Genomic DNA, 20,803 nt, shown 5'->3' on the forward strand with positions numbered 1-20,803 from the left:
ATGCTGTGTGAGCCTGGACAAGCTGTGTGACTTGTCTGTGCTTCCGCTTTCCCCTTAGAACAAGGCTTGAGAAATAGGGCTGGAGGCTACAGGGGAAAGAAGGTTGCCAAGCCTTCTCTCCCCTAAGCTGGAAGATGTGACTGAGAGCATTTGAGGGTGGACTGGGACCATGTGGCCTGGACACCTGGACATGGCAGAGGGCATGTTTGTTTCCCTCTAGAAGGCAGAGACCCTCTGCCATGCGGAGGGAGCTGGCTCTCCCTCTGAAGTCCCTGCAAAGCAAGAAGGGGCCCGGTCAGACCCGAGTCTCATCACCCCAGCTCCCTGCCTGCCATAGACTGAGTGTGTGTGTTCCTACAGAAGTCGTCTGTCGAAGCTCCAAGCCCCAGTATGATTGCATTTGGAGACAGGGCCTTTAAGGAGGTAAATAAGCTTATATGAGGTCATGAGCGTAGGCCCTGATCCAATAGGATTAGCATCCTTATGAGAAGAGACAGGAGAGCGCTCTCTTTCTCCCTCTCCCTCTCTCCCACCGCTTCTGCCACCAAACCCGTTCTGCAATTCGCCAGCACAAATGGGTATCCTACAAAGACCATGGCCTTCCTTTGAGGGGAATGTTTTCTAGACCAGCATCATCCTGTACGTCACATCGGTAATCAGGCCCTAAGAGTAAGACTGGAGAGATGGAAAGGAAGACGAAGTTACTCTCCCTATTACTTTGAAGCCCTGCATTGGGGATCCAAGCATCTACCTCCCACTCCATTTCCCAGGCTGAATCTTACATCTGGGGAGCAGGACCCAGCCCCTTTTTGGTAAATAAGGTGACGAGTCTCAGTTCTTCCAAGCGCCCACATGGCCTGGGCTTGGTCGATTGGTGAGTGTGACTTTTCTTCCTCCTTCTCTCACCCAAACATGCAAACACCCCACTGCCTGGAGGCTGTAGCAGCTAGAACAAGCTGCTGGGAGTGTGTGGACAAAGAGATGAAAACAAACCTGGCTCTTGATGATGTTTCTCGCTGGATTTTATAAGCCAGTGCCATTTCTCAGTGAAGTCAAATCCATGCGGTCCTCATTCATTTACACACTGGGCAAGGGTTTGTGCAGAAGAGAGATGGAGACCCCAAGGGCCCACTTTAGTTGATTTAACAAATCCCTTTCAAGCTTGAGTTTTTTTTATTAGGAAGCAGAAGTTGCCTGTTCCCAAACCACACATGTAGGCACAGACACATACGCATAACCCCCACTCCTTTCAAATTCTAATCTCTCCAAACCCAAAGACGGGAATATCCCCACGAACCAAGCATTGGAGGGCACGTTTTTCCTCTTCTCCATTTAGCATCTGCTGGGAAACAGAAGGGAGCCTGGGAAGAACTTGCAGTAACTGGGAGGAAGCAGACGAACTGCCGCTCCTGCTTGATGATGCCATCAGCCTTGCAGGGTCCTCCTTTATCCACTTGGCCCCACACCAAGAAGAATTTCAGAAGGCCAGTGGTGGCTCCAGACACACAGCTCGAGCCTGGATTTAATCTGTTTTGGTGAGAGGACCCTGGACAAAGAACAAGGACACGAAAAGGATGGGGCAGCCCTGAGACAGGTTTCTCATCCTCTCTGCTGAGCAGGACCTTCCAGAGACGTCCAGGGCAGCTCTCCACCCCCAATGCCAGATGCAGTATCAGGTGCATGGAGCACCGGAATAGGAGTCCAGAGACCTCAGCTGTGGGCCCAGCTCTTCAGTTGGTGTTGTGTGACCTTGTCAATTCATTGGATGACTGAGCCTATTTTCTTCCTCTGTGAAAATGAGTGTAGTGAAACGTGACTGCCAGCAAGAAACACATGAGGAGGGGCATGAAAATACCTTGCCAAGTCCTTTGGAAAGGTGAGTTATTAGGGGTACTTATCTTAGATGGTGTTTCTGGCAATCTTATTTATAAACCTTTTCAGGGCAAAGGATCCCGTAGCTCCCCCCGTAACAGCTGTCCTTGTCTCGTAACTGTTTGGGAAGTCCTTCCCGGTATCCAACCTGAATTGCTTCTGAAACAACTTGTTCTGCACGTCAGAAGTGAACCTGAGTATGTGTGAGACAGTTGAATTGTTCTTAGTGTGTTGTGTGTGTGCACGCACACTCTGTGCACACCCCACTGTAGGAGAATGAGCTTGGGGAGGAAGAGGAAGGCCATTCTGGGAGGTTCTCACATCTGAGCCGCGGACCATGCAGAACTTTGAACAGTGCACCGCTGCCACTGCCCAACAAGTTGCAGTAAAGTGGTACTGCTGGGAGGGTGTCCCCCTTACCTCATCAGAAGAAAGTAATCTGAGCAGCTTTGACTGTTTTTCAAATCAATGGGCGTGAAAATCCACCCAGAACTTGGTTTATGAAATGTGTCATTTTCATCTGTGAAATTTGCACCCGCTGACCTCATATCCTCCCTGAAAATGGGGGACTTTCTCACCTCCTACCTCGAATTTAATCTGCATCTGATGTGCTGGCAGACCTCAGACCCATCTGCATCTCTTGGAGCTGTTTCCTTCCACTTCGGAGTAAATGATGGTTCCAAGGAGCTAGGCTGATGGGAACAACGCCCACACCATGTGGATGCCTCTCTTCTCTCTTGCCCTTTTGGTGCCTTGTCTAGCAAACACAGAGGCTCTAGTGCCACAGAGATTTGCAGCCTGTCTCTGTCTGCACCCACAATTCAATCACACAACCTGAGTGGGCATAAAAGCTGATTTTCTGTCCTAATGACTCCCTTAACCGAGCTGACAGCTGCCATCCCTCAGGGACCTGTGGGTGAGAGTGCTGGAGACCAATGACTCCCTTGCTTCTCTGCCCCTCTGCCCCCTGCCCCACCTCCCTGTGTGTCTTTGAGGCTGAGGTGCCCAGATGGCCACTGTGTGAATGTGCCCAGAGCTGGGAAGAAGAGAGAGTGGCCTAAGAGACAGAAGGTGGGCTGCATGCTCCCCTAGGGCTCTCCCTCTCCTGCCAGCTCCGTCTCAAGTCCATTAACCTTGCTCTGTGTGTGCTGTGTTAATGGGCTGGGAAGGACAGATCGCCCCTCTCACCTGCTGAGAGGAGGGGGCTGCCACTTGTTGCCAACCTCAGAAGTGGCACAAGGTGCTTGGAGGGCAGGACCAGAGCCCAGGCAGGCCCTGGTTGATGGCCTGGCTTCCCCGCTGCCTGACTGTCAGAGGGAGGAAGCAGCTCCCCTGGGGTGACAAGATGGGTAGCGGGCAAGAAAATCCTTCATGCTCACTTTCCCCTCCACTGATCCTCAGATATCCTCCTCAACAGCTAGGGAGATTCAATAATGCACATTTCCTAAGTGCAGTAGAAGGACTTGTGATAATAATCTCTTCTATTGGATTAACTCTTCCGCATCTGCTGTGTGGATCCCCTACCTCGCCAATGTGCTTGGAAGGCAGGGGAGGCTGCGTGGTGAGGCCCTGCTAGAGCACAGGGAGAGGCCACTTGGCAGAGTGCAGCATCACAGCCGTGGGCACCTGAAACCCAGCCCCGCCGGTGCCTCCATGGCTGTACCATGTTCCCATGCTTCATCACGCTGTCTCTCAGGGTGGGACCAGGCATGGTCTTATTCACCAAGGCAGGATTTCATCCCCTCTCCTGTTTAGAACCCTGTGACTGGCTGGACAGGGAGGTGGGCACCTTGAGCCATGGGCAGCCAACTCATACGCTGACCAGAGGCCTGAGAAATGACTGGGTGTAGGAGGTAATTCACTCAACAGTAATTATTTCAGCCAATCAGGCTCTCTCTCAATGGAAACAGGAAATAATAAAGCAGTTGGTGGGAGTGGGAGAAGTGAATGGAGATCCCCTGAGAGCAGATGAGTCCTGCTGGTGGCAGAGTCTGGAGGGAAGAGCCATGAACTCTGGCTGCTGTGAGACCTCAGAGAGCCATGCCCTGAGAGCACCACTGGACCCTGACCTCCCCACCTCACCCAGTCTCCCAGCTCAGGTCCCATGCCCCCTCCCAAACCTGTGCCGTAGCTCCTGATCTAGATGTTATCGTGAATATCCTTGCGATTAATCTCCATGTTCAGGCAGGCTCTGGATACACTGGGGAAACAGCACGGGGGTTCATAAATTTGCCTGATTAAAAATCACATGGGCAATTTGTTAAACCTGCAGACTCCTGGGTCCCATTTCAGACCATTGAATCAGAATGCCCAGGATGGACTCCAAGATGCACACTTAAAAAACACCCAGGATGAGTCTTATGGCGAACTTGGGAAACACTGGTTTATTCCCATCCCCCTTAATTCATCCACTTGAGTCTGCTGAATTGAATGTACAAACACCAAGTTGCTTAAAATGAGAAAAATACCATTTTGGGGGCCAGCCAGGCAAAAAAAAAAGAAAAAAGATGTTGCCTAAATTTCTCATCTCCTTCATCCTCTACCTGGCCCCCAGGCAGGCTCTTCAAATGTTGGAGCAGTTTCCCTCTGGATGGATGTCACCAGGTGGATATGATGTCAGTGCCTTCTGGGGCCACTGCTGGACCAACAACTTTAGTTGCAGAAAAGAGGAAAGTCACACTTCTGTGGAAGAAATCTCTGGTTGTTCCCAAAAACTCATTTTTCTCTCCTCTGTGGCAATAGAATTTTTAGCTGGACACATAGCAGCCCAAAATAAAGAAAACACCTTCCTAGCCTCCCTTGCAGCTAGATGGGGCCATACGACTAAGTTGTGCCAAAAGGATGCCACATGGGATGTGAGCAAAATGTATACAAGTTACAAATCAGGGCTATGGAAAGGGGCATGCCCTCCTCTTCCCCATCACCCTTCCCACTGGCTGGAATGCAGCCCTGGTGGTAAGGCACCTTAAACCACTGAATAAGGCCAAATCCCAGGATGCCAGAGTAATAAGGCAGAAGGGGCCCAGGTTCCTGTACCAGGGAGCAGCTGCACCAATCCTGTTATAGGAGAGAGATATATATTTCTATTTTGTAAAAGTCACTGCTGTTTCAGAGCTTGCTATAGCATTACTGCAGCTGAAACTGTATCTTAACCACAGAGTCTTAGTGCAGTTTCCACCCAGGGAGTGTGTTCACCACAGCCATCCCACTTCATGGCAAGGCTTAACCCCCTAGAAAGCTTCCTCCAAGCCCTCCCACCCATCAGAGCAGAGCCTGTGCTTACTGGGTCCTTGTACTCAGAGCCAGGACACCAGAAGCAGGAGTCGCCTCCCACTGGCATAGTCAGTGGTGTTCTAGCACATTCCACACTCAGAGTGGATTTTTTGTAAAACCCTTTCCTCTATTCAACAAAATTATTTTCAGTAATAACCATGGAATGAAACAAATATTAATAATGGCCAGAAATGAAACACAAACAGTGGAAATGTTCTTTTATTGAACCTCATATATATAATCATTCCAATAAAAGATTAAAAAAATACTTTAGGTAAATAATTGTCTAGTAATTAATAAGTGAATTTTAATAAAACTCAAACATTTGCAAATGGCACAATTTAGGCAAATACTAAATTCTGCCAATGATGTTATATTTTGTCTTTCTTTGGCTTCATTTTTTAGCTTTAAAACAATTAACAATTAATACCTTTAAAAGAATAATACATTTTAATTTTAAAAATATGATTTTAAAGATATTATAGAGATAATATAAAGAAATAATAAATATAATATTTTAAAGATATTTAAACTAAGCCAAATATTAAGCAAAATATTTCATGTATGAATTGAAACTTGCGACTACCAAACAAAAATATTATACTTCATGGTTTCCACTTTGTTTTATTGTTTTATATTTCAAGCAGAAATAAAAATTCCAGGCCGGGTGTGGTGGCTCACGCCTGTAATCCCAGCACTTTGGGAGGCCGAGGCAGGTGGATCACTTGAGGTCAGGAGTTCAAGACCAGCCTGGCCAACATGGTGAAACCCCATCTCTACTAGAGATACAAAAATTAGTCAGGCATGGTGGTGTGCACCTGTAATCCCAGCTACTCAGGAGGCTGAGGCAGGAGAATCACTTGAACCCAGGAGGCAGAGGTTGCAGTGAGCTGAAATTGTGCCACTGCACTCCAACCTGGGTGTTGGAATGAGACCCTGTCTCGAAAAAAAAGATTAAAATAAAATAAAAATAAAAAATTCCAAGTGGTCCCACCAAACGACAGAATTGATGTTTGATGTAACTCAAGATGTGCTGCTTCTTGAAAATTAGCTGCTGTCATTGTTGATTGAGAGTCTACTGTTTATGCAGAAATACGTATTACCCCAAGAGTTAGGGACAAGCGACACCTGAATGGAGCTCAACTCCAGATAATTATGAACTGACTCTCAGAACAATCCCGTATAGATAAGTCCATGTCTGTCAGAGGCCCTCCAAACAACTGGAAATTCTCTGAATTAACTTCAACGTGCATATAATGTTTATTAAAGAATAAGTCATTAAAGTGTGGACCAGGCGCAGGCACAGTGGCTTACACCTGTAGTCCCAGCACTGGGAAGCTGAGGCAGACGGATCACTTGAGCTCAGGAGTTCGAGACCAGCCTGGGCAACATGGCGAAACCCTGTCTCTATAAAAAATACCAAAAATTAGCCAGGCGTGGTGGTGCACTGTAGTCTCAGCTATTTAGGGAGCTTAGGCCGGAGGATCACTTGAGCCCAGGAGGTTGATAGTACCATTGCACTCCAGCCTGGGTGACAAAGTGAGACCTGTCTCAAAAAAAAAAAAAAAGTAAAAATGTGCCAGTTTGAAGTTTATATACATATATATATATATATATATATATATATATATATATATATATAAAATCCATACTCAATTGTAATTGTTGCAATTATTTCGAACTTACACCAACAAAAGACTTTTTGGGAAGAAGAATTTTATCACTGATATTGTTTAGAATTTCCAGGGAATAGTGATTAAAGAAAAGCAGACTGACTTTTAGTCAGCGTTGTTTCCAAGTTCTTTGCAGTGTGGACCTTGCTACCTGAGTCTGGGCGAACCCCCACCCCTGACCCGCCCTGGTATGCCTTGCAGCCTTTTGCTATTAAGTCCCCTTGTTAGACCTGGAGGTCTAGTTATTTTTGGCTCGGCTGCTTTATCTTCCTTAGGAAAGCAAAGTTTGAGCAGCACACTGGGACCCCAAACACTAGTGTGAGGTCCTATCAATGAAAACTCATTTGCTATTTTTGCTTTCTTTTATATCATAGTACTTCCAGCTCATGAATGGGCTGACCGTTAATTGCCCTTCTTTATGAACCAAGGTAAATAACCACAGCAACATCCTTTAGGAATTACTGCACACTCTGTCTCTTGCAGAAGCTTGAGTGAGTTTTTGTTAAAAAACAAAAGAGCCTCAGGAGGAGGGCAAGAGTCTGGGGTGAGGAGCCCGTGGTGGTGTGGGTGGGAGGCGGCAGGCTGGAAGGGCTGCAAGCCCCGTGGGAGGGGGACAGACCTGGGACATGGAGCCCAGGAGACAAGAGCAGGCAAGCCATCCAGCATCAAGGAAGTCAGTTACTTACTAATAGTAAGAAGAACTACTGTTTAGCCTTTTTAAAAATACATATATATATTTCTCTTTTCTTCTTCCCAACAATTCTGCAAGATGGGCTCAGGGGAGTTAATACAGATTTGCTCAAGGACTGTCAGCTAGGAAGAGAGGATTTGAACCCATGGCTTTGCCCCTTCCACACAATGCCTCTGACACTGTTTCCTATGCTGTCCTATACCCAGCAGGGGCCTAGCCTAGGTGCTGGGATGCAGAGGGAGAGCATCCAGGCCCTAGGCATCCTGGAGACAGAGTTATGGAGTGAGGCAGGTACCACCTTACCTACATGTGCCACACCAAGCACAAGGTTTGGGCACAGGTGCTAAGACACATGACCAGTTCTTAGAACTGGGGGCAAGATCAGGGCCTCATTACCAGCAAGCATAGCTTGAAACAGTCTCTGAGCATTGAGATAGGAATACTAATTCTCTTGGCCTGGGGTCAGAAGCAATGCACGCCTCACCATTGAGAGAGGGGCAGCAGAGGGACACCGAGGCTGAGACCAGCCCGGTCCAGTGAGGCATTGAGCCTGTCCTCTCCAGAACACTGACAAGAGCTCTGGAAGTCCCAGGCCCTGCTCACCGTTTCTCCTAAGAAGCCCCTCCTGCCGGGAGTTAGAACCAGGCAAGAACAGGAGAAGGGCCCCTTCTAGGTGAATTCCAAATCACAGGACACCTTTGCATCAATTTTTTGGAGACTGAGAAGGCCAAATGCCTGAATGTCTTTGTTTCTGGCTATGGGTGCTGAGAAGGGTCCAGGAACTTTTCACCATTGGCGTCATTAGCAGCAGCAGGGTGACGTTTATTTATTCAACAAACACAAGTATCTGCTGAGGGCCTGCTATGTGCCAGGCACTATTCTAGGCACTGGACAATTGGCAGTGACAAAACTGACAAACCCCTGCCTTGGTAGAGCTCAATTCAAATGGCAAAGACAGACAATAAACAAACAAACCGTAAAATATGGGATGAAAAGTGCCATGAGGGAAACTAAGCCAGGGTAAGAAGGCAAGGCAGTTGGGGGGCTGTTTCAATAGGGGGGTCAGGGAGATCTCCCAGGGGAGGGGACACAGGAGCCAAGTACCCCATTTCCTACCTCCGTTGCTCAGGGTGTTCAGGCAGCCTGGGATCCAAGATCACAGGCCCCAGTCTGAGCCCCGGTCATGAGAGGTGATGAGCAAAACAGTGCATCTGTGAACCCCCGGGCCCGATTGTCCCTGGAGTTCAGAGGCACATCTGCGTGAACACAGGAAAAGGGAAGAGACCACCACTTCCTTCAGGGATGTAGCAAGCACAAGAGTAAAGGGCATAAGGTAGGCACACAGGAGCCAAGGAACAAATGCCAATTAATACGATGCAAACTGGCCATCTGTCAGGCCGGCTGCAAGGGACAGCTGCACGTGGGGAGGGGTGGGCACCCGTCTCTGCGGTGATTCTGTGGACAAGTGCAACCTGAATGTCACAGGCTTCTGCAGCCGGAAGTTAAAATGGTGATTCTGTTAACCTTAATGCCTAAATTTTGATGCCCCAAGCCCTCAGCTGTGTAGCGGTGGAAAGAACAGGCCTTTTTCCTTTTTTCTTTTTGAGACAGGGTCTCACTCTGTTGCTCAGGCCGGAGCGTAGTGGTGCCATCATGGCTCACAGTATCTTTCAACTTCTGGGCTCCAAGTGATCTTCCCACCTCAGTCTCTCAAGTAGCTGGGACCACAGGCTTGCAGCACTATGCCCAGCTAATTTTATCTTATTTTAATTTTTGTAGAGATGGGGGTCTCCCTATGTTGCCCAGGCTCATCTCAAACTACTGGGCTCAAGCGATCCTCCTGCCTAGGCTCAAATTACTGGGATTATAGGCATGAGCCACCATGTCCAGCTTAAAGTCCAGGGTTTTAGGGAGTCAGTGCTCTCATCTATCCCTGAGACTTCAGGGAAGTCCCATGCTTGCACAGACCTACCCTGGCCTTGCTCTCTCTTCCTACCACCAAAGTCCCAGGCCCAAGGCATTACCTCTTGGACTCTATTCTATTGCTATTATCTTGCCACCACCAAGCCCATCACCACAGGAGTGAAGTCCAAAGTTAGTGAACAGAAGGGCTCCCTAGATTTTGCCACTACTGGGAAAGCTGCAACTCAGGATGTCATTCCTGTTAAGTGAGAGGGGAAATGCTCACAGCACAGAAAGCAACACGAGGTTGGCACCTAAAATGTTATCCAGCTAGCCACACAGCTGTCCCACAGCGCTCTTCGGTTTGCCAAGCTGGGCCCACCTGCTCCCTTGCACTGGAGTGGGGAGGCCTCCACCAAGACTCCCATCCCTGATGGCCATGCAGGAGCTTTCAAAGCCCAGGAAAGGCGCTGCTCCAATGACCCATCCCCTTGGTCCCTTGCTTCTACCCCAAGCATAGCTGCGGACCCCGCCTTAGCAGGGATCTCTGCCAATTCATCCAGCAACTCTGATTTTGTGAACAAGGAGGGTGTTTCTTCTCAGTCAGTCAGGGATGTCACACAGCAAGGATTTCTGAACAGCCTCATGTTACAGATACTTCAGTTCATGGGCGTGCAGAGACCCCTTTCTCACAAACACATACATGCCACCAAGGGGCTGGGTCAGGAAGAGACGAAGTATCCACACTCCCATATGAACGGCGGGGCCAGGGACTGGGTCCAGCTTGACCACTCAGGCGAGTTCTCTGTGAGTGCCCTGTCACTCTCTGTGTTATCTGCTCCCCTCACTCCCCATCCATCAGACATGTCTGTGTCCGTGCCCTGTAGACAAGGCTTGTCTTTTCATCCCAGGAGCTCCCTGGTTGCTGTGTAAATGAGTGCGAAAGAAAGAAAGAAGGAAGGAAGAAAGAAAGAGAAAGAAGGAAGGAAGAAAGAAAGAGAAGGAAAGAAGGAGAAAAAGACAGAAAGAGAAAAGAAGGGAAAGCTCTTGGTTGCAGTAGAATTCTGAGGTCCAACTAGCAAAAGCAGAGAGAATGCCGGAGTTGGGAGGTTAGCACAACCCCAGATTAAAAATGAAGAAACAGTAGATGAATGCAAAAATGGAAGCACTGTATTCTTTACAAATATCAACATTGCACAGGACAAAGAAAGGCTGTGGGATATTTCAGATTAAAGGAGGCTAAAAAAACTTGAAAACCAAATGCAGTATCTGACCCCCTAGACTGAATCCTGCACTAGAAGGGAGAATGCTTTGAAGAGCATTATTAGACCAAGCAAAAAATTTGTAATATGGGTGATGGATTTACACATGTAAATGTATAAAATTGTTAACTATACTGTGGCATATAATATTCTTATTCTTAGGAAAAACACACTGTTAAGTATTCAGGGGTAAAGAGCCATAATATATGTAATATAAAAATGGTTCAGGAAAAAATTATGTATAAACATACATGTATAACCACATGTTCATATAGTATATTTATACATATATACGAGACAGAGAATAAGAATAAATAATACATGGGTTAAACTATAAGCAATAAGTAAATCTGGATAAAGTGAATATGAATATTCTTTGTACTATCTCTCATTTTGCAACTTTTTGTAAACTTGAAATTATTTCCAAACATAATGCTTTAAAATGCTTTTACGTGCCTCACACTTAACTGATTTCTGGCATGTTCACATACACTGGTACTTTTGATCCTCCCAGCAGCTCCATGAGATAAGCAGGGCAGGCATTTTTGTATTTCCCACTGTACAGATGAGGAAGTTAAGACACAGAGATGTTGAGTGATTTGCCAAGGATGACATCCTGGCAAACACAGCTTGAACGTTCATCTCCAGGTGCAAGTCTAGGCTTTGTCCCGTAATATCCACATTCTCCAAATCCTTTCAGAATCCATTTGCAATTCCTGCTAGTCATCTCTCCAGGAGGTCATGAACTCCTAATTTTACTTTATATATATATATATATACACACACACACACACACATATATATATACACATATATATATATATAGAGAGAGAGAGAGAGAGTGAGAGAGAGAGAGAGATTGAAATGGAGTCTTGTTCATTCACTCAGGCTGGAGTGCAGTGGCACAATCTTGACTCACTGCCAACCTCCACCACCCAGGTTCACCTGATTCTCTTGCCTCAGCCTCCTGAGTAGCTGGGACTACAGGTGTGTGCTACCATGTCCGGCCATTTTTTTTTTTTTTTTTTTTTTTTTTGTATTTTTAGGAGAGATGGGGTTTCACCATGTTGACCAGGTTGTTTTCAAACTCCTGACCTCAGGTGATCTGCCCCCTTCATCATCCCAAAGTGCTGGGATTACAGGCATGAGCCATTGTGCCCAGCCCCATAATTTTACTTTTATGAGTTTATTACTCAGCCTTTAAAATCCAACTCAAGTCAGTTTCTTCTGCTTTCTCCTTGCCCCTGTGTCCCCTCCCTGAAAGCTACAACTGTCCATCAGTGACTTTCCCCAGCATGGGCGCCTGCCTCCTTTCACTTCAGAATTAATTGCCTATGTTGCAGTTATTTCCTATTTGTTTCTGTTTGTCTCTCTGAAGGGCAGGGACCAAGTATTGTTCCTCTGACTCCCAGCTCCAAGCTCTGTGCCTGGCTCTGTGAATGTTGGCTGAATAAATGACGATGTGACTGAATGAAACCTCCTCTTATTTGACCTAAACTCACCTCAATCAAGTCTCAAAGTGAGGCTTTCATTGTGGAGCTGGAATTAAGCAGGATTAAAGTTAACGCTGTCTTGGCTGACATAATTCTCTCACTCCTTCTGTTTCTTCCAAGGGTAGAAGATCAAGGCAGCATACAGGTCATAGGGAAGCCACATGGTATTTGTTCCTAGTCAAATAAGGAAGATCTTCTTATTGAAAATGGTCTGGAGGGAGGGAGTCAATCTGCCAACAGATATGAAGTAACCAGGTAGGCTGAGTTTAGGGGATGCAATGGACAAAGGAGCAGAAGCCCAAAAGGGGCTAGCAGGCAACTGCTACTGAGTCACGGGTTCCATATCAGTTCAAGCTTCAGTCCTTAAGGGATATGAGAATTTCTGTGGAGTGACATGCAACAAAATTTAGGCGATCACCTCGCACATGTCAGTATCCAGAAAATAACTAAGGAGCATTCTGCACAGATTTCAGGAAACCTGATTGATATCTACCTTCCTGGTTCATCATGCTCAGGGGACAGAGGGCTATGATCTCTCCAGCACAGCTCTATGCAAAGTGTGAGAAGATGGAACTTTCAAATAAACTGGATTTAAGACAAGGCTGAAATTTTATTTGAAGGGATTTGCTTTCGATTTCATTTTTTTAAATGCATTTTTAATAACAAACCTATTCAATCAAAAGGGGGTATTTGACTGTTTGGAACAGCAGTGGGATCGCCCTCAATGTAATTTGGATCCTTTCCTAAACCCATGTCCTTTGATTCTGCCAGGTCAGATCTCTCCTCAGACGGTAACTCACAAAGCATGGTTGTCAGTGGTGTGGAAAAAACTCAGCTAGGAGTGTCCCTAAAGATACCTCCAGACCCACCCCGGCCAAACAAGACAATCAGTTCCCATTCACCAACAAGTGACATCACACAGACGATGTAAATGTTGAAGCGGGAACGGACTGTGAGGGGCGCATAGTCCCAGCCCCTCTCACAACATTGAGACCCCCATGGCCAATCTGCTGGACCACCAGGAAGGAGTGTGAACTATTCTACCTCTTGTACCTTCCTCCTCCTAGAGAGGGAGGCCGCCGAAGAGTGACACGCCCCTGGGGCTTATCACCGACCTTCCTGGTTTGGGGATCATGGGAGAATCAATGAGGAGCATTCTTAGGTCTAATGGGCAGGTCTTAAATGAAAACTCCCAAGAAAACCAGGGAGATGATAGGTGCTGCTAATCTCTGGGGTTGGCATGCTCCAAGAGGTAGTGTCAGGGAGCTGGAGTTCCTGGAGCTTGAGCAGATCTGAGTTAGGCACCAGGAGGTTTTACGCAGATTCCTTCAGTTCGGAAGAGGGCCTGCAGAGGACGCTCCCTGGAGAGCCACCGGTGGGCAGGAGGGAAAAGCAGAGGCTGCGGGAAGCTAGCCGATGGTGGTGGGTGGTGCAGTGGACTGAACAAGGCCCCCTCGTGGTGGAGTGGAGAGCTGCATGGCCAGCCCACAGTCCGTGGCTGTGAGGCCCTGGAGTCCCAAGAAAAGCTCCAGGGACCTGGGAGAATTTGACTAGGGTGGGAGCCAGGGGTTGGAGTTGGCAGTGGTTGGTGTCCCTAACGCCAGGGAGGGCAGTGGGGCAAGGTCATATTCACTTTGAGCTGAGTCTGCGTCTTGATAAGTTTGCTCATTTTGACAAATTTGTGACACATTCAATTCAACATTTTCCTAAAGATGTTCAAATCCTAGTGTTGAGAGTTGAGATAGTCTGGTAGTCATGAAGACCTTCTCGGTCCAGTGACAATGACAGAGTCAGGACTTAATCTAAGCAGATCATCTCAAATTTAACATATTCTCAGCACAGCAGCCAGAGGGATCCTGTAAGAGCCTGCAGATGATACCCCTCTTCTGTTCCATCCTGCCTGCGACCTCCCATTCCACCTAGAAAGCCCTTACAAAGATTGCAAGGCCCAGCGTGCTCTGGCTTCTGACACCTCAGACCTCATCCCTGCGGTCGCCTCTCGATCACCCCATTCCAGTCTTACAGGCCCCTCCCTGGTCTCCAGCACACCAGGCCCATGGGTGCTGCCCTAGCTGCTCCCTCTGCCTTGATCTTCCCCTAGGTGTCCCCATGACCCCAGCCCTCTCCCAGTTAGTTCTTTGCTGGAGCATCATCTCACAAAGGCTAACCTGACCCCTCTGTTTTAAATTGTAGCACCACCACCATTCCTATGCCCCTCCCCAGAACTTGGAACCATCTGACATCCTGAGTGTCTAAGTGATCTGCTTATTGCCTGGCTGCTCCACTAGAAGGTAAAACCCTGTTGGGGTTGGGATTTTTGTCTGTTTCACTGACCACTCACTGATGAGTGCCTAGAATAGCACCTGGCATGTAGTAAATACTCCAAAAATGTCTGTTGAATGAATAAAGATGAAGAAGGTGAAGCCTGCTGGCTCTTAGTGTTGACCAACTCAGTCGGCTTGAGCCCCAGATCAAACCACTTTCTAACAGCGCTCCTGCTCCCAGTTCTGCTGGCTCAGCCCCGGCTCTCAACTCCCATATCTGCTTTCTGCCCTTTCCCATTGCCTGGCTCAACTCTGTGTCTCCCCACCACCCCCACCATGACAACAGGGGCCATGCATATGGGCCTCAGATCAGCATTTCCCACAGCAGTGATCCACCTGCCTCACCCCAGCCTTTCCCACGGCAGTGATCCACCTGCCTCACCCCAGCCTTTCCCACGGCAGTGATCAGCCTGTCTCCATAACAACCTTCCTTGATTCTGAGACTCTTAATGAGCACCCCAGTCCTTCACAGCCTCTCTTTCAGTCAAACCAATCCCAATATCTTTTTAAAACATCTTGTACCATCCGTTTGACCAATATAGATGATCCTGTAGCCACAGGAGAAGCCACCCTCAGGAGAAGGCTTGTCGGGCCAGGCAGGGTTTCTCTCAGTGCTGGGCCTGCCTGTGAGCCTCCAGAATAGGATATATCTGGCCCAAGGCGCCTCCCAACAGAATCACCACCATGCCAGAGCGAAGAAGAAGGGTCCATTTTTGAGGTTGCTCCCTAAAGTAAAGGAACATGTGTTCTCAGAATCATCAAGTGCTGGAGGACCCAAAAGAGAAGCTCAGTAGACACAGGCCCCATGCTTCCAAGGCAAAGCCTTCCAGGCTCACCGATGTTACCATCCAGAGCTGGCATCTCAACAGCCCTACACAGACACAGGATTTCTCAGAGCCATGGAGCACAACAGAAACACCAGCCATCTGTCTCTTGAAATTTTCAAGGAAGGGGTCCCGCATAGCTTGGAAGACACATTAAGGCAAGTTTTGTGCTTATACTATGTTGTGTGTGCAGAACGTTCGTGTCTTCCCTTGGATGATCCGAGTGTGAAACAGGCAGGTTCCCATCTACTGCCCCCCACTTGATCTCAGCCAGGGGTCCCAGCAGTTCTGGAAGCCCACAGGAGTGAGATAAGGCCTGCAAAACTGCTGAGGAGAGAGAGCAAATCCCAGCCGAGCAATGTTCCCAATCGCTCTGCGCCAAATTCAGTTGAAATGAGACACTTTTCAGAAACAATTTCTGGGTAAGTGGTGGAGAAAATAAGAACACTGTGAACACGTGGAGGAAAGAAAGGAGCAGCCACCCGAGAGCAGAGACGGCTCTTCGTCCGTCAGGCAGAGCGAGCTGGGACGAAGCACGTTCCTCACACTCCGTCACACAGAGGCATCGGCTGGGACAATGACTTGTGTGGGTTGTCATGACGATGAAATTGAAACTGGGATAAACAATAGCCACTCAGCCAGCAACCTAACCTCTGAGCTGACCTGTCATTTTGATTGCAGCCACCTGGGCCCCACATAGACATCAGGAGATGAACATCTCTCGGGGCAGGCTTTGATAACAGGTGGCTAAACATGAGGCTGGAAATCAACGGAATCTTTTTGCTCCTCTGTAAGCCAAGCTAGGGAATTCAGCAGCATCCTCTATAAGGTCCCCAGAGCCTGTGGAGGGACAACAGAGCACATAAAGTGAATGCAATGGACCCAAAGACACACAGCATCTCAGCAGAAAAGGCTAGGAATTGCTACCCCATCCTAAATTCAAAATCCCTTGGAAATCATTGCCGGCTCACTGAGGGTAGCACTTCTAAAGCTCAACAGGGCTTCCTGGCATTCCTCACCAAATGGACCAAGGCAAAACTTAATTATTGTCTCTGTTAGAACTTGAAAATCCCTTTGCAGTTCTAAGGCAAATGCAAATGCAGTTTCTGTGGCCTCTGTGCCACCCTCCCTTCCTTCTCTGGTTGCCTCAGACACATCTGCAGAAGCTGAGCACCAGGAAAGAGAATAGAATATGCCCCAAAGGGCTCAACTTGACTTTAAAAAATGGTATTATTATTTATATTTAATAGCAGCTTCAGAGAAAGCAGCAGATCCTAGGGCATGGCAGAAATGTAAATGCTAACTGATTGTTATTCTTACAGAAACTTAAAATTCTAAAGTTTAATCATCCTCATTAGCATAATTTGGGCGACTTCAGTCCATAACCTTATCCTGGAGTTGATTATTTATGGCGCCCTGAACAGAAGTCGAAAATTAACTTTGATTTAATGTAACAATTCCATCCCCAATATAATTCATAATGCAGATACATTTGTCAAAAATAAATCAGGCTGCTCACCCAGCTCAGAACAGGAAACCAAGAAAGGAATAGAAAGAGAATCCCTAATCTTTTCTTTCTGTAGTTGTTCTGGCTCTCCCTTCCCCTGCTCAAGTCTGCGCTTGCTCAGGGACTAGCTTTGGAGAAGGCTGAGAGCTTCAGGGTGGAGAAAAATCTAGGGATCAGGCGGACAGGCCAGGAGGGAGTGGAGGTTCCCTCGGGATGAACATCTTGCATCTCCTGAGGGCTTTATCCAAGTAAGCAGCTTTCTAACAAGACAGGATGAAAAAGTCGTCCCAGGGAGCTCATCTGGTGGGAGGGTTGTGTGGAGAGCTTAATGTAACCCCTTGCATGTGTTTGAAGTTTTTTTTTACAGTTTGCTTCCACCTGTAGTATTTCGTTTAATCCTCACCACTTTAGGTAGGGCAGCTGGGAACTGAGGCCTGAGGAAGTTAAGCAACTTGTGTCTGTCCCACAGCTTGTAAAAGGCAGTGTTGACCCTGGGATCCTGGTCTCCTGACTCCTCAGGCAGTGCTCTCAGGCTGTCTGCATGTGGAAGGAAAGGTGCTTGGGTATGCAGCCTGTCTCCTGGCCCAGGGAAGCAGAGCCCTTATGGACTCCATCAAGGACTTGGGGTGACAATGGGAGCTGATGCTCCCAGAGCATACAGGAGCAATTGTCAAGACATTACCAGCTCACCAATTTCCAAGAGCTCAGAAGCCGCATTTATTGCTTCTACAGGAAACACTTAGAAAATATAAGTCCCAGGGCCGGGCAAGGTGGCTCATGCCTGTAATCCCAGCACTTTGGAAGGCCAAGGTGGGCGGATCACTTCGAGGTCAGGAGTTCGAGACCAGCCTGGCCAACATGGTGAAACCCCATCTCTACTAAAAATATAAAAATTAGCCGGGCATGGTGGCGTGAGCCTATAGTCCCAGCTACTTGGGAGGTTGGAACAGAAGAATCATTTGAACCAGGGAGGCAGAGGTTGCAGTGAGCCGAGATGGCACCACTGCACTCCAGCGTGGGCAACAAGAGCAAAATTCCGTCTGAAATATATGTCTGTGTGTGTGTGTGTGTGTGTGTGTGTGTGTGTGTGTGTGTGTGTGTGTATTCCCCACACACAGGGCAAAAAGAACCCTAGGAGACCTCTCCTAGATGATGGGTCAGAGTCATCCTAGGATTATGGTTAGACTTATAGACTTACCCCACTATGAATAGATTTGCCTCTCCAAGGTACCAAGTTCTCTACCAAGGAAGAAATCTCTTTCCATGGACAGTACCAAGGAGCCAGATGGGCACTTCTGTGGAGCTCTTCCTCCCTGCTAATTCTCTGTCTGGACTGCTGAAGCCACCCAGACGTGCCAAGTTTCAGTGGCAACAGGTTTGCCTGCCAGTAACCAACATCCTCTACCTCCTCCCCACAAGCACCTACAGGCTGACAATGCCAACTCTCCCTTTTCCATGCCAGGCAGAGCTGATGCTATCTCACAACGGGCAGCAGAACCCTGTGCCAACAGCCAGAGTCTGGCCCAGTGGCTGGCAGGATAGTGACCACATTCAGACTATGCCATTTGGCTCTTTGGCTTCTGCTCTGAAAAAAAAAAAGAAAGAAAGAAACTGGCTGAGAAGAGGTAAAAGCTGTTGGCAAAATATAAAGTTTGCATTCTCTTGGTCTCAACTCAGCAGGGATAGTGATGGGTTGGCATGTCTTTTGTGTATATATGTGTGTATGTACACACATGCACATACGTGCATCCTCACACTCAATCACACGTTTTTAACAGCTATAAAACTACGACAGAACCAGGACAAAAGGCTCATCGTGAAAGAGAAAGTACCCAGGGCCTTAGATAAAACTGTAACCAATCTTAGTTTGGGTCACCATGACATTAGAACAATGAATTGATTCATTCAATTAGAAGAATCAATTGGTTCATCTAATTCAAACAACCACCTGATCCCACTAATGAAAAAAAAAAAAAAAGTCAGTTGTTAAAGCCTTTGTTGACCAAACACTCAAGGAGTTGGCTGAACTGATGTTTTACCAACTAAAAGCTGGTGATGCTGTACAGACATGGCTTTTGGCTCACCCCTTCCTGGGTGTCACTTTACTGAAAGAAAGAATATGGCATTTTGGTCTCTTCTGATTCCGTTTCTAGGTAAGTGATATTAACTATAACAACAGCAATAACAATAATGGGTACATGTGTGCATGGGGATGTCTACTGTGAGCCAAGAACTCTGTTGTGTACTTCATATACTTTCAAATAATTCTCACAACAACCCCATGACATCAATGTTGTTATTATCCTCCTGACTTTAAATACGAGAAAACTGAGGTTGACAACAGTTAAATTACTTGCCCAAGGTCACACAGCTAGTCAGTGATACATCCAAAGCCCAGATCTGGGCCATTTTCCTCCTCTTTACACGTGTTCATATGTGTGCTGTTGTTTCCCCAACTAGAACGTAAGTTCCGTTACAGAAGGGACCTTGTCTATGTTGTTTGTTCTTGGATTCCGAGATTGAGAACAGTGCCAATACACAGGCACAGAATAGGCTCTCAATAAATAACCATCGAATGAATGAATTAGCCTCACCTCAACTGTGAGATGAAACCAAGCAGCTTCATATCCACCTCTGAAGTGAAGCCCCAACACAGATAGTATCTGAGGATGGGTATTGGGGTGTGGTCCTCCCAGAGAACAAGGATGGGGTGAGTCCATGCTCTCTGCTATTGGCAGGGACAGGAGGACAGACACTTCCCTGCCCCAGTCAATGCAGGTTTCCATCAGTCATCTGTCTCCGTGAAAGGCCCCTGTGCTGGGAACACCCTGTGCTTCTCGTCACCCGGTGTCATGGGATAGGCATCCATGCTCCATCTTGCCAGGCAGCTTTCACAGGTGGGCAGCGGATGGTATTGGTGTTCTGGCAGTCCAGCTGGACAAGTTTCTACCTGAACTTTGGCTCTGCCAGTGACTGGGTGGAGGAGCCAGAAAAAAAGGTCTGGAGAAAGGAAAGTGCCTTCTCATTTCTGCTTCCCAACCCCACAGGGCCGGGAGGAAGGGATGATGTGCTGAGGATAGTAGGAAGCACCACTGAGAACATACATTCTTTGAGCATTTGGGACCTTGGGTCTCCCATTCATCCTCTGGCTTTCAGATATACCTGCGAGAACTCACCTGGGACAGGCCTGCAGACGTGAAGCTCCTCTGATATTGCATCTGATCCATCATGTTCAGAACTGCAATCCCTCCTGATGGGCAATGCCGTGAGAGTGGAGAAGTTCAGCAGTCCGAGGATTGTCTCTAGGGTGCAAGATGGAGCAAGCACCAATTCTCAACCTGGCCTCTCAGACAAATGTGTTGTTGCTACTGTTGTTTGCAAAGACCCTGATCCTATTTATAAGCCTTGTTCTTTGCTCCTCCTAGGGACATGAGAAACTGTACAAATAAGAAGGCAGGTTTAACCCTTTCCTTATTGTGGATAGACACTTGCCAGAGACGTGTAGGAGTGAGTAGCTTGCAAGATTAATACCTCAGGCTTGCAAAATGCATTCTGTTTGCCAAAGCATTTTCTCATTTCAGCCTTATGACTGTGAGATAAGGGATATTGTTTTAAGTTCATATTACAGATGAGAAAACAAAGGCTGAGCCAAGGCCTCAAAGGTCATTCTAGGCCACCTTCCCTCTCCTTCTACCCAGGTTCCAGGCCCATGGAGAGCAGGAGAAGAGAAAGAGTCGTGTTTACAGGCCACCTGGATAGAGAACGGTTCCTTGGTGAAAGGTCACCTGTCCCTGAGCCTGCTCTGTGAGGGCTGGGCCAGGCAAAGCACTTGCAGTGGTGAATTTTACGTCAACTCTACTCAGCCACAAGGTGCTCAGATTTTTGGTCAATCATTATTCTGTGTGTCTGCGAGGGTGTTTCTCAAAGAGATTAACATTCGAGCTGCTGGACTGAAGAAGGCACATGGCCCTCCCTAATCTAA

General features: G+C 47.5%; 2 long non-coding RNA genes across 2 annotated transcripts; one reads left to right on the forward strand and one right to left on the reverse strand.

Annotated features, from left to right (window-relative positions):
* The first annotated feature begins 1,393 nt into the window (after positions 1 to 1,393).
* LOC123568678 (uncharacterized) lies at positions 1,394 to 14,590 on the forward strand. The gene is made up of 2 exons (XR_006692120.2): positions 1,394 to 1,876; positions 14,360 to 14,590. It is a non-coding gene; the product is annotated as an uncharacterized lncRNA (long non-coding RNA).
* On the reverse strand, positions 12,757 to 20,191 carry LOC141408407 (uncharacterized). The gene is made up of 2 exons (XR_012422804.1): positions 19,998 to 20,191; positions 12,757 to 16,154 (listed from the first exon to the last, which is right to left on the reverse strand). It is a non-coding gene; the product is annotated as an uncharacterized lncRNA (long non-coding RNA).
* Between the last annotated feature and the right edge of the window lie 612 nt (positions 20,192 to 20,803).

The sequence above is a fragment of the Macaca fascicularis genome, chromosome 14, assembly GCF_037993035.2.
Source record: "Macaca fascicularis isolate 582-1 chromosome 14, T2T-MFA8v1.1".
NCBI classification, from domain to species: Eukaryota; Metazoa; Chordata; class Mammalia; order Primates; family Cercopithecidae; genus Macaca; species Macaca fascicularis.